The following is an 11,939-nucleotide window of genomic DNA, read 5'->3' on the forward strand; positions in this document are numbered from 1 at the left end:
TACTCTGGGTGATGGAGGGTTGCTGAATGGCGTGTGATTGTGATTTCTCACAACTGTCAATCTCATTTTGCGTTTTATTGTTACTCTGGGAGAGTCTCCAGCTCTCCTCTACCCTGGGCTGCCTGTTCCTGCTCTGTGCCAGAGCCTTCCATGTGATCGAAGCCCAGCGATTCCCTTGTGTGCTGAGACTGGGGGCACTGGGAACACCTGGTGGAAAAGGACTAGCTGAGTGGGAGTGGGACATCCCAGTGCTTTGGTGTACTCCTTGGAAGCTGTCCTGGATGTGCTGAATGCTGGCCTAGCATGGCAGGAGAGGCAGGATAATTCCTTTGTGTGTACAGATGTATTTCAGTACTCCCTAGCCTCACTTTCTCCAGCCAGTTGCTGTTTGTGCTCAAAAGGGAAAATTAGCATTAATTCACTTTTTTTGTAGGGTGTAAGAGTTATGATTCTGCAAAGGCTAATTCATGCTTCTGTCTTTACAGAGTCAATGGTCCCTGTGGGCTCAGGGGAGGTGTTGGGAGACAGGGCTCACATCTCCTTTAAAAGCACACATGGAAACATCTGCTTTCTTTAACGCCTTGTTCTTAGGAAGTTGTGGTGCAATAAAATAAATTCATAGACAGCTGGAGCTTGGCTTGTTCTGGCTTGTTTCTGTAGTGGGACTTTTTATGAATAAAAGAATGATGGAACCATATTTAGCTAATTTGGCTATATATAATACTAAAATCCTGCAGAACTTCCAGAGCATGAGGGTAGCACAGTATAAAGGCTCTTCCAGATGTGAGGATGTTGCCCCTTGGTTGCAGCCTTAGGCTAAGGTGTGACATGTTCTTGCTTTGTTTTTACCCACTAGGGCATGCTGGAGGTGGTATCTACATCAGACACCTTCAGAGCTTAGGGAGAAATGTGCTGAGGGAGAGAAAGGAAGGACAGATATCTGGAATACAGAGGAAAAGCATCTAATCAGAAATAACAGCTCTCATCAGGCACAGACAATAGACAGCAAACTGGCTTCAGGAAAGCTATTCAGGCATCGTGGGAGCTAAATCAACAGACACAAGGTAAGAATTGAGTCATGACAACTATTTAAATGATTTTTAAAAGTTGATTGTGCTCGAGACTTTCCTAGACCCTACAACGAGAGAATTTGTTTTGCTGCCTTAGAATACAGTCCGTACATGTCTCTGCCTTTGTCCTCCACGCCTCATATGGTAGTTTCTTCACAATGTATCCTGCATCAGATGTTTTTCCTCCTCAGTGCCGGGGCATGAGCAGGTTGGCTGACCCTGCTTAGGAAAACAATTTTCAAGTATAGCCTGTAATTGTCGTATCGAGCGCTCTCCTTCACCCCCTCTCCACGTAGCCTTTGTTGGCTTATAATAAGATGTCAAAGAGCAGGAATCCTGAGACCCAGCTGGGAGAGGAAGCTTTCCTGTTTCCAAGGATGGCAGGAGCAGGGTGTTGTGTTGCCTTTTCAAATGCTCCCAATGATTTGGTGTGAATCTGGCGTGGGCTCACCGTGATGCCTCTGCGGGGAATTAGCTGGGGCACACAAGGATGGCCTTTGCAAGTGCTGTGATTTCTGTGTCACCTTTCTGCCAGCTGCAGGGGGGGGATGGATGATCCCAGATCTGGCAGAACGCCTGCTGAGGTTTGGAACAAATCTGAACTGACAGAGGGAGTTCATCCTGGGTCAACATTTCACAGCATTTCTGAGCTGGTATTAGGAGCTTGAAAAGTCACTGAAGTGCAGCATGATATATTTAAAAGTTGGGGTTCCTACCAGCTCATGGTAGTCAGTTTTGTTCCTATTTTACAAGCAGAGCTCCCCAGCAGTGCAGTCACAGTGCTCATGGTTATCACCGTCTCCAGCACACTGGGAAAAGGCAGAAGAACCTTAAAACGGAAGACTGGAGCTCAAAGGGCAGGTGGTGGAACAGTCACTAAAATCAGCTGAAAGCTACTGTGTTGTCCTGATTTGTTCCTGACATTTTCCAGTAGCTCAGTGTGTGCTGGCAGGTTTGTTGCCACTGGTTGAAGGTGTATTTTTGTGTAAAGAAATACAACTCCTGACGTTAGCAGGACTGAGAGCAAACACCTACCATTTCCCATGTAGGGAAGCTGGCATTCAGCACTCCACATCTGCCTCTCAAAGAAAAAGGAGAGTTTCTTTTCAGCACTGCCAAAAAAGTGATATTAATTGAACTAAAGCTTGGCATGAATTGTGAGTGTGACTTGATCTAGGAGCAGCCTTACAGAATGAAATGTAAAAATATGCAGCACAGGAAGGAACTCATCGTCGAGTTAGAGTAGGACTGATGAATTAGTAAGGATGGTCTATCCATAATTTCAATGAGCTGGGACAGACAGGTAAGGAGAGGGGAAGATGCACATAGGAAAAAGCAATACCGGTAAGTCAGATCAGGAGCCTTCAAAGGAAAAAAATTCGTCCAAGATAAGGGAATAGAAATCTCCTCCCCTCGGTTTCTGCCATTTGTCGTGCATCTGGAGTGATTGTGTAGATGACATGCATTTGCTGAGCTCCTGTTAGGACACCATAGTTAGAGAAATGAATTACCCCAGAAGGGCAGAACGAGGTCTTTCAAAGGTCATTATCAGAACTGGTTTCTCATCAATATACTACTTGATTGGAGGAAAAGACTCAAAATTGCAGGCCTTTGATTGCTGAGAGGGAAGCTTTTAACTGCTTCCTGCTGTTCTGTCATTTTGTGCTAACCCCAAATGGCCCCATTAAATTGATGTCCTGTTTCCCATTCACTGCCCACAAATCACTCTTCTCCTGTTAATATAGGAAACATTTGCACATGATGGGAATTGGAGTGGCTAAACAGTAAATCTTAGAGCCAGTAAAGAACTCAAAAACATTTACCCAGCGACCAAAGTACTGATTTCTCCCCACCTCTTTATAATATTCAGTTACGGACTTTCTTAAAAAACACAGAACCTCACGTCTGCCTTTAGAGGATCTTTGCACAAATACCGTTCCCAGCCAGTGCAGAGGGAGTCAATCTGATTTCTGTGTGACAGCGAATTTCTTGCAGCTAATCAGGAGGTAAAACAAAGGCCAGGAGTGATGCAGCTGCTCGGGCAGTGGGGTGTCATCGCCGACACCGTGTGACACCACGTGTCGCTGCTGTGGGTTAGGGCAGCAATGAAAACAGCACAGCAGCTCAGCTTGCTCGGGCCAGCAATGCTATGAGAGTAACTGGAATCTGGGAGCTCTTTGGGCTGAGAGGAGCTGAGCCCCAGAAAGGTTTTTCTTCACTTTGATGGATGTCTGAGCTTACACAGTCTTACAGATTTGCACACACACTCTCCCATCCAGAACCGACTCGTGCCTCGGGTCCTTGCATTGACAGCGTCTTACTGAAGTCCATTTCTACTGTCAGGTTAAACTAAAAGATGCTGAAAGTGCACTGGGGTGATCCAGGTAGTGCAGGAATACCCTAAAAATGGTCTCAAAGCACTTTGACATAACTGGAGAGGATGGAGTGAGTGAGCACCTTGTAATTTAAGGTGCTTGCTGTGAGCAAACAAGAAAAAACTAACCCTTTTTCTGCTGGCCTTCAGGCAGTGTTGTTCCCTTCTCTCCTTCATATCTCAGTTTCCCCCACTAGAAGAATGGGAGGATGAAATCGAGCACCTCTGCAGAGAGAGGGCTTTGATATCTACTGATCAAACCTGCTCCACAGGCAGCAGGAATCAGGACAGGTGCAACAAAGCCCAGCTCTCCTCAGGCAGCTGAGCTCGCTGGTGGGGTTTGTCACCAAAATGTTTCCAATATCCTTAAATGTCACTAAACTAAGAAAAGTAGCATTGCTGAAAATCACGATGAAAGGGGCCTCAGATGTAAATCCTTTCTAAAATCTTTGTAATCCTCAACAGCTTTAGTTCCAACAGATCTTCCCATAAAATGAACTGCCAGCCAAAAGGTAAATATAAATGCAAAATATTCCCAGAGCAAACATGTTACTGGCTTTTAAAACAAGTCCATTTAAATAATATGAAAATATATTAAAGAAGCAGAATCTATTCTGCTTTATATTTAAAGATGAATTAATGCAAATATCACAGGTTTATCCTGCATTAGTCCCTCGAGAGGAGTCACTGGGGAAGCAATTTGTTTCTTGTTAGCTAAGGCAGGGAGCTTTGAAGTTACTGAGTTGTCTGTCTCTGCAAGTAGCCCATCTAATCTTGAGGAAAAGTGTCAGATCTAAGTTGGAGTGAGTTGTGTGTCTGTGCATTGTTTAAAAGTCTGGCAGGAAGAGGTCTTCAGCGTGCCACCAACCAGCAGGATGAGCACAGTGGAAGTGACACAAAGAATGTCCGGGAGAAATCTTTTAATGGCTATTAACAATGGACAGGAGCCCTGAACAGTGAGTGTCAGGAGAAAGGCTTCAATTGTGCCCTTTTTTTGTCTTTTAAATTGACTCCTACTAGGTTAAGGACTCTCATCAGTTGCTTTTTGATCATATCAGGTAAGGATGATTTCTCTGAGAGCTGATTGCTGGGAAAGCTACCAAAAGAGGCATTTTTCCCCCAGATGGTCTCATAGTTTTAGGGATGTTCACACACCCCTGCTCCCTTGACTGTGCTCATTAATCTGTTTCTGGAGCTGTGCTGTGACTGGATTAGGTAAATCACCTGGAATTAACTTCTTTTGATTTCATCTTGGAATTTTTTTATCGGTTTGTTGGCGCAACTGCACGCTCAGTGAGTTGTGACCAGTTAGGTGGTGGAAGCACAAACCTCTGACAGGCTGTTTCCCTGCACAGAAAAAAATTGAAAAGCTCTTGTCTGAAACTCCAGAGCTGTTGAGTTCATAGCAAATTCCAGCTTCATCCTAGAACTGTTTTTCAGAAATCAATTTTTCTACTCTTTAATTACAGATGAGACCCTCAGTTGTCCATCAGCACAGTTCCACTGAGCCTGGTACTCATGAGCTCTACAGTGTCAGCTTTTAGCCTGAAGGTACCAGCCTTGGGTTATCAGCTGCAAAGAAAACCTCTGCAATGTTAAGAGCCTATAAAGCCATTCGGGGAGATCAGTATGCATCTGAAGATAGCTCAAAACAATAGCTAGAGGGGGGAATATAAACTGTTTACTACAATTGGATTTGCACTGAAACCTACCGATGCAAAATTCATAGCCTACATGAATTAATTTGCTCCTGATCACTTCTTACAAAAACTGTGGCTTCTCCCCCCCTTCCCTTAATGACTTCTATTTGACAGCTGTGGATTTGCAAAGTGAACTGCGGTAGCAGAGTAGACATAAACGTTTGGAAATGGCACTAAAATCTGTGAAATGAATTGCCTTTGAAATTTACAGTTGTTGCCAGCTTATACAGAATCAAACTTGTCATGTGTTTATGGACTACACCTAATCTTTGAGCATCTTTCATCTCCCTATCACCTGTGTGTGAGGGAAGTATTAGCCCTGTTTTACAGATGGAGAAATGAGGCACAAGACTCCTGAGAGAGGCCTGGGAATGACTCTGCTCTCTAGCAGTCTTACTTGCAGGAAGGCACCCCCTCACCTTTTCTTGTTGGATCAGCTGCAAGATCTCACCTTGGTTTTCCTGATGTGCCACAAAATCAGGGAATCACAGAATGGTTTGGGTTGGAAGGGACCTTAAAGATCACCCACTTCCAACCCCTTGCCACGGACAGGGACACCTTCCACTAGACCAGGTTGATCAGAGCTCCATCCAACCTGGCCTTGAACATTCCCGAGGATGGGGCATCCACAGCTTTTTCTGGGCAAACTGTGCCAGGGCCTCAGCATCCTCACAGCGAAGAATTTCTTCCTAATACCTAATCTAAACCTGACCTCTCTCAGTTTAAAGGTGTTCTCCCTTGTCTTGTCACTACAGGCCCTCTTCATCTTTCATTTAGGTTCCCTTCAGGTACTGGAAGGCTGCAATTAGGTCACCTCGAAGCCTTCTCTTTTCCAGACTGAACAACCTCAGTTCCCTCAGTCTTTCCTCATAGGAGAGCTGCTCCATCCATCTAATTAACTTGCTCCAACAGATCCACGTCTTTCCTGTGCTGGGGACCCCAGAGCTGGATGCAGCACTGCAGGTGGAGTCCCACCAGAGCAGAGGGACAGAATCCCTTCCCTCACCTGCTGCCACAGAATTTAATTCAAGTTCCCACTGGGGACCAGGAAGTGAGTGAGATGTGCAGCATCCCTCCTGGTTTGCAACCACAGCTCTGCAGGAGAGGAGGGAGTGGGCTGCTGCTGTTTCAGATGTCCCTGTTCCTCTGAAGGGTGAGCAGAGAGCTGTAGCTAAGTTAATGGTCTCTGCAAATGCTCTATAAAGTCATTTTATGTAATGACCTGGAATTTATATCTTTGCTTATGAAACAGGAGCTGGTGGCTGTTTTAATAATTAGCATGTAGTGTAAATACTATACTGTGCTGAATTCTTTCCTCAGATAGTCTGTGCCTGCTGGTGAAGTCAAGGAGAACTGGGCTGGTATCCAAGGACAGAAGCTGGTTGCTTGTCTACTTAGGATACATTGAAAGCATTAGTAATGAGATGTGAGAAGAATAAATAAGCCTATTTACCATGTGGAAGAGAGCTGCCTTACTGAGGGTTAGCTGCAAAATGACTAGTTAAGAGCTGTAGTCAACTGCCCCTCCCAAAATTGCAGGCTCTCCTGCCTTCTCTTCCCATATCAAGCCAGGAGTGAGCCCTAGGAAGTGCTTTAAAGGGACAACCCTGCAGTAAGGAGGTCTAGTCCAAAGTGTTCTGCTGGAAAGGTCCCTTTTTTCTGAGGAGCTGAAGATCTGAATGATGATATTTGTGCAGGGAATTTAATTCCATGCTTGTGTACAGGATGGGAGCAAAAGAGGCCCTGGCTCTTTTTAGGCTCATTGGGATCACTCAATGCAGAGGAGGTTTACCAGCAAGCAGACTTGGAGCTGAGGATAAAGAATATCACACAGAACCTTGCACTCCAGAAATCAGATGTGAAGGAAGTTATGGGTCTGGTTGAGGACTGAAAATAGTTTACAGAGCCTTGGACCATGGGATCTAGTACAAATTGTAACACAGAAGTGAAAGTTATTTCAGCATGAATTTTGTAGCTGCAGTTTACCCTTTAATAGTTGGAGAGTTTATACTATAAATAGTATATAGTTTATACTATAAATAGTATAAACCAGGCACTGTGCAGACAGGGTGGGGAGAGAGAGCTCATTTCTCTTGACTAAAAGAGATCCATTTAAAAGGGATCCCTTAAAAAGTGGGAATAGAGTAGACATGAAGGAGAGAAAAGAGTGTGATCCACAGCTTGGTGGAAGGCCTTGTCAGCCAAAGCAGCATCTTCTCCAAGTAAGGATTTCACAGCAGAATTAAAAATATATCAGGTCTAAGATCTCAGTAAGTGGTTTCTAAAGAAGATATTTGGGGGAAAAGAGCACAACAGAGCAGGCAGATCCTGCTGGCCCAAGTGGCTGCCGGCCAGGAGCAGGAGGGGGAGTGTGGGTCTGCACTTCTGCTGGAGAATTACAAATAAAGGAACAGTTGGGAAAAGCAAGGTGTAATTCATGAAACAGCCAGCATTTGTTTCATGTTTCTCAGGATTTAGAGCTAATCACTAGCTAAGTTTACCCTCCTGGTTCCTCCTTCCACTCCACACCTCCAGGATCTTCTAATTTATAGCCTTCCAGATTCTTGTGCTTTTCCTGAGCGTGATGTACGTGGATGGAGCAGTCTAATACCTCAGTGGCTGCAGAAGCCTGACAGTGTTTTCACATTGCTTCTCCCTCCAATAAATCAAAGCATTCAGAACTGAGGACTGCATACCCAATAAAAGTCCTGTGGCAGGGGGAGACGGCTGTTCCTTCCTTTTTCCAGCTGTGAATCTCCTGGCTGGCATTCCTGCTGACTGGAGTGCCTTGCAGCAGTTATATAATTGCAAGTCAAAATTTCTCTGGTTCGCCAAATTGCTGAACCAGAAGGGATTGCTTACTAAAGGACTGGAGGGGAGAAACTGGGAGGGAGACATAAAGGCAAGAGGCTGTATAAACTGTCGGGCTGTGATCAGCATTTTGATCGTTTTAGGAATTTGTCAAAGGGGAGAGGGGGAGAGTTGTGTGGTGAGAGATGGGTGAATAATTAATCATGTATAATTTAGTCAATGCATTTTGCTGATTGGGGATTTTCTACAAATGGATTCCTGTGTGTGTCAAATGTTATTCAACAGCTCTTTTCAGTGAATAATTTTTGAGTTGTAGCTGCATCCTGAGGAGTTCATTGAGGTATTTGATAATTAAATACCGAGGAATAAGTGAGAGTACTAGCACAGCAAAATATAATCCCATAAATAGTGTGTGTATAGTACCATTGACTTCTTAAGGTGTAAGACAGGAAAAGTTTGCTTGATTTGATCTTTCATCACTTTAAATCTTGAAAGCCATGACATTTGAGGCACTTGGAGTGAATTGCTCAGTTTTGGGGATCTGAATGCCCATCTGTCTCCACATGACTATGTATATGAAACACATATGCAAATCTTCTACAGACAACTAAGCCTATTTCTTTGACTTATCACTACTTATTCTTACTTTCCTCTTGTCCCTTCATTAAACTGCTGTGCTCTTTCTAGATTGCATCAGAGATTATTCAGATAGGGCAGTTTGCTATAAAGTATTTGCAACAGAGCCCAAGCATCACTGTAAAATTCAAAGTTCTTAATAATGATCCCTAGTAATAATTTCCAAGGCTCTGAGGAAGATGCTGCTATTCTTTAACCTCCCCTCCTTGCGTAACCTTGGGCAGATCAATTACTTGGAGGAGTTCTGTTATCATCTTCTTACAGCTAAAGCCCATTTGGATGATAAAAATCACTTGCCATCGTGAAGCAAAGATCTCAGAGACCTGCATCCCCAAAGCTGCAGTTGGTAACTGAGGGAATGTGTGCTCCAAGGGTCTGCAGAACCCAATGTCACAGCAAAATACAGAACACAGCAAACTGCAGATCAGAAAATAATAAGAACACACATTATTTAGGTGAAAGACTTTACTGGATAAGACGCGGATTTTTCAGCATCAGTTCTTGTGGTGGCATTTCACCGGTTTACTTGAAACTGGTGGCCACAAGAAAACTCTGGACAACCCAATGGAGCTCAAGCCAGGGCAAAAAAATTGTCCTGGATTCATCAGCAGTGAAACAGATGGTACATCCATTCAAGAAGGCAGTAGCTTAAAATAAAATCGGACACTCTATTCTAATTCTATATTGCCACGTAGCTTTATCCTGCAGAGTCGCACTGCAAGTGGCACAACTGGCCCTTCAGAGAAACGTGCTCTGCTCAGCCTCGGTGCATGTGCTTGCAGCTCACAAGCAGATTGCTAATGTGGTGGTTTTCTGTTTGTTCCAGTGCTTTCTCTTAGGAGGATGCTCGTGACAGTTTGATTACTTGGAACCTGAGGTGAAAATGCCCAAACAAAAATGATCAGTTAACACAGAGGAAAATCAGCAGCACATTAAAAATAAGAAAACCAAGGGAGTTTTTGTGAAGGACACAATTGCGTGTTCACGTGTTGCTGAAATGCAGAGGTGCTTATAATAACTCTTTAAACCTCATCTTTTTCTAATAATCTTTATAATCCTCACCTAGGATTGCCAGGGAGTAATTTGTGACTGCTGTCTGTATGACAAGGGGAAAAGCAAAGCTGCTTGACAGAACATCAAAGGTTTGTGCCACTGAAGTTTTATGCAGCCACTGCTAAATCTTTCATGCTTGAAACAATGATGAAAAATGATTGTCAGCTATGAAACCAAAATTATATCAATCTGCTTCAGGGCTGTGGGGTGTTTTTTTCTTCATTTGAAAACATGACCCAGCCTAGCACAGTTCGCTTACCAACCTCTAGTGTTCTGTCAGGATTGAAAAAGAATAGAACTGAGTCAGGAAGGGTGAATGTATTTCATGCTTCACAAATATATGGAGGGGGGGGTGGGAAGGAGAGAATGCCAAAAATAAAATCAAGCAGGTCAGTGCCCAAATACCTCATCCTGATTGTCTTTATATAAGACATGTAACAGACAGTGTAGTTGCTCTCTGAATTTCCAAGGGGAATATTCAATGCAGAGTAGCTGAAATGGAAGCTAAATGTGGCTGGAGGCTTTAGTACCCCAGCAGTGCTGCTGCAGGTAATTTTTCTGGCTGTAAAACAAAACGATCCTTAAAGCTGAATGCTGAGAAGCAGAAGTTTGGGGCTGATTTGGCTTATCATCTCTATCAAAATCTGGCCTTAATGAATATCTCGTTAGCTACTCCCACACCTGCTTTTTCCTATGCAGAGCTCTTCAGGATGCTAAAATAAAAAGGGACCAAGTGGAGAGCAAGGAGAAATGTTTAAATTATCATCGTGAACCCTGTTTGATATGCACAGGGAGAGAGGCTGCATGTAGCTGCTGCTGCAAACTGAGCCCAGGGTACATGCGTTCCATCTATGCCATTGCATGCCCATGGCATGATGGGCTGCACTGCTGGGATTGCTGGAGGAGTCCTGTGGAAGAGAAGTCCTCAGGCCTTGAAGGGGGAAAAGGCAGTTTGAAGCCAGCCTGTTAGGACTGAAGCACATTGTCCTGCTGTTGCTGTGCAGAAAAGCTGAATCACTCAGAACCTTGCCGCTCTGTGAGGCTGCTTGTACGGTTCGTTCTGGGGGCTGGCAGTAAAAAGAATAATCCTTTCAACCCCCATGGCAAGGGGACTTTATCTAGACAGCATCCATTCTGCATTGCAGGTAATTTTTCAGGGTTATTTTTGGAGGGAAACAGGAGTGCCACAGCTTGGCTGCCACTCTTCCCAGATATGAGGGAGAGGTCCCATCGGTGCAGTGCCCTCAGTGGTCCCTCTGCAAGGGCTCTTTCCCTCCCTAGGCTGAACATTGATCAGCCAGACGCTGGTGGGAGTCAGATTCTCCCCTCCAAAGCTCTATTGTCTTCTCTCTGACAAGTATTTGCTGATCTTCTCAGCCGTTTGCTTTGCAAAGTTGCCTTCTCGTATCTTGATTCTTGTTTGAAGCTGATTGCTGTACGTGCACACAGTCAGCCTTGAACATATGGGAACCTTTCAGAGACTGTACTAGTTCTGCAGAGATGCTGCTCAGTGATTAGTCACCAAGACTGTGGTATAAATTGATACTTCTCTGTGGTATAAATTGATACTTCTCTCTGCCTCTGCTCCCTTCCCGTTGCTGCTGCCTATTGCCTGTACCACCTCTGACAGAGGAGTTGGAGGTCAGACAAAGAAAGAAATGAAATACAGTCTAGAAAGAAAAGGGTTATAAAGATAAATGGTACCATTCAAATGTGATGCACTGGCAAGTGTGCTGCATAGTAAGAAGTGCTGCATGTTGAGCTGTGTCACCTCACTTGTTTGCAATGCTGCCTCTTCTTTTTCTTCCACTGTTTTGCTGTAGAGAAGACATTAAGCCATTTTATCCTGAAAATCCAAATGTTTCATTTTAGCTGAGGCTTTTTCTTCTCTTTGGTGAGAGAGGACGACCCTGTGCCAGAGCCTTGCAGAATTCTTTGAGAAAGAGAATCAAAAGAATAATTCCAAGCCATGAGATAGGTGGATATTGTCCTCTTAGTGTTAACTTATCTGCTCACCCCCCCAGAAAAAACCCAAAAAGTATTGTCTAGGTTGTCAGATAATCACTTTGTTCAGGAGGTTCCCTTGCTAAGAAGAGGTAGAGCAGCATTGCAGGACCAGAAGCCAGCAGCTGGTATTGTTGTACTTGTGCATCTGCATTGTAAGGGTTTATATGATTAAATTGTTCCACAAGGTAGCTCTAATGAAGTTATAAAAAGTCTCATCAACATTCCAGCTGGTAGGCAGCAGAATGTGAGATGCAACTGATGGTCAAATGTGCACTCTAATCAGCCATG

At 44.1% G+C, this 11,939-nt stretch overlaps 1 long non-coding RNA gene across 1 annotated transcript; it reads left to right on the plus strand.

The window, feature by feature from the left end:
* The first annotated feature begins 873 nt into the window (after positions 1-873).
* LOC114057356 lies at positions 874-10,579 on the plus strand. Its single transcript, XR_003571197.1, has 3 exons — positions 874-1,064; positions 9,418-9,596; positions 10,436-10,579. It is a non-coding gene; the product is annotated as an uncharacterized LOC114057356 (long non-coding RNA).
* Positions 10,580-11,939: the final 1,360 nt, after the last annotated feature.

Source organism: Empidonax traillii, unplaced genomic scaffold (genome assembly GCF_003031625.1).
Source record: "Empidonax traillii isolate 1590-97213 ecotype Southwest subspecies unplaced genomic scaffold, ASM303162v1 scaffold128:size1411021, whole genome shotgun sequence".
In the NCBI taxonomy this organism is placed as follows: domain Eukaryota; kingdom Metazoa; phylum Chordata; class Aves; order Passeriformes; family Tyrannidae; genus Empidonax; species Empidonax traillii.